The following is a 2,451-nucleotide window of genomic DNA, read 5'->3' on the forward strand; positions in this document are numbered from 1 at the left end:
AGGTGAGCAGGAGTTTATAAGTACATTATGAAGGATATTGCATTCACGGTACAAGCACAGAATGAGTAGTAGCAGAGCAAATTCACCCAAGTTCTCCCCATTTAGTGTGGATCAGACCTGGCCTTGTTGGACCCTCTAATATGGACAGAATAATTCAGTTTCCCTTCTGACTCTGTAACTGGCAGCATCTGAAGCCACAAGAGTGCCAGTGAGTGATAAGTGTGATTGTGTTTTTTGTGACGTGTGTACCCTTTTACTAGCTGAGACTTGATCTTTCTCCACGTATGACTTTTTTCTCAAATGCTGATCATCAGAGGCATGGAAACAGTAGCAATTGGCCTCAGTAGATTGACATTTGCCATGTGACAGTAATATAGCTATTTGTAACCCTGATGGGGGTCAGAATAAAAGACCTGTCTCTTAGCAGCCCTCCTGCGCATCATTCCCTTGCTGCAGGTATACTGGTAATATTTAGGCCACTGGCAACTTCTCAAAAGCAACCAACTGCTGAGATAATAATGATTTTTCAGTTGCTGTCAACCTAGGCCACATTTGATCTAATGGGTGAAAAATGAAAACTTTTTAATCTCATTACCTGAAAGCCATTCACTTCCCTACCACATACTTTTTTTCTTATTTATTAGAGAGTTAATCATACAAAACAGTGACTTTATGGGCTGACCACTATTTGGTGCTTTATAATTAAAATAACTGAAAAGCTAAACCAGGCATCCTTTTTTCTTTCAGTTTAGCATTTAGTTGTACTGCACCATTAACATGTTTCAGTCCTATTGCTAACGAAAGACTGGAAGTGGAAGCTGAAAGTTAATTTTAAAGATGCCTTTTTTGGGGGGTAAGGAGAACACTCCATTCCCTCACATTACAGAGATGTTTCACTTATTCATTCATCTTCTCCCTATTCTATCCTCATTGTCTCTGCAGGTGAAATCTAGCCAGCTCTGACAAGATACTGAAATGTGGTGAAGGCAGGAGCAAGGAGCACATACAGGCATCTGTGACTGAGTTAAATGCTACATTAATAGTAATTTGGAAGTAACACAGATGTAGTATTATTTGTATTGGGGTATTACCTAGGAGGCCTAGTCATAGACTGGTGCCCCATTATGCTAGGCACTGTACAATCACAAAACAAAAAGATGGTCACTGCCTCAGAGACAGTTGGCACTACTTCTAGATATAGCAAGACTGGAAGTATTAGGTTTAAGTGACTTCAAGGACCAAGCAGGCCCTGTGATGCCAGTCTCAAATTTGTAGAGCCCTGCGCGGATATAAAATTTATATCCACGGATGGGGATATCCGCGGATATAAATCAGTATCCGTGGAGCTGCAGGGCTCTACCGGGAACCACAGTGGTGAAAGCAGCCGCTCCCAGGAGCCAGTGCCCCATGCCAGCAGCTCCTCTGGCATGGCTGTACCACCCCCAGTCCCAATCACTGCACTACCATAACCAGGGACAGCTGCTGGTGAGCCTGGTGCCCACCCCAGTGGGTGGGGCTGGGGGTGGAACAGTGACACCAGGGGAGCTGATTGTGCGGGGCATTGGCTCCTGGGAGCTGCAGCTGCTGCTTTCACCACTGTTCCCGGTAGAGTCCTGCAGCTCCGCTGACACTGATTTATATCCATCCACATCCGCAGATATAAATTTTGTATCTGTGCAGGGCTCTACAAATTTTCTATTTACTAATCCAAAAACTTGCTTATGACAAAATCTACAAAAGAATCTCTCCCTCCATTTTCATAGAATATCAGGATTGGAAGGGACCTCAGGAGGTCATCTAGTCCAACCCCCTGCTCAAAAGCAGGACCAATTGCCAATTTTTGCCCCAAATGGCCCCCTCAGGGATTGAGCTCACAACCCTGGGTTTAGCAGGCTAATGCTCAAACCACTAAGCTATCCCTTCCCCCAGGGAAACTAGATTTTCACTAGTTTCATTTTACTTGCATGCTACTGGGTAGCCATGTTTTTGTACCTTTCTGTATAATGAAGTTAGTTATTATTAAAGTCCCATTATCACAGAGATTTGACTTTACTGCTAGTATTTCCAGCTTAGCGGAACAAACTGGAAAGACATGTTAGAAGATAACTTCTGAGAAAGCAGCTTGAAGAGTTCAATCTTTGAACCAACACAGAATCATTTTGTAATTTGTTACCTCTTCATCAGACAGAAAATGGCTTTTTGGGAAAACATATTTAAGCTACATTTTCTTTTCAGAATGAATTAAATCCCTTTAACTACTTCAATATTATTCTATTGGGGTATGCTGAGAATCTGCCTACAAAGGTACAATCCATTGTGAACATGGAATATTAAAGATATTGACCAGAGCATATTGTGTTCATAGAAAGTAAGCTCTATATGATGCCTTCTCTCCAATCAACCTGACTCCCGAGTCACAAAGTTATACCAGTAACCAGACTTCTCAGGTTC

Source organism: Natator depressus, chromosome 4 (genome assembly GCF_965152275.1).
Source record: "Natator depressus isolate rNatDep1 chromosome 4, rNatDep2.hap1, whole genome shotgun sequence".
NCBI lineage: Eukaryota > Metazoa > Chordata > Testudines > Cheloniidae > Natator > Natator depressus.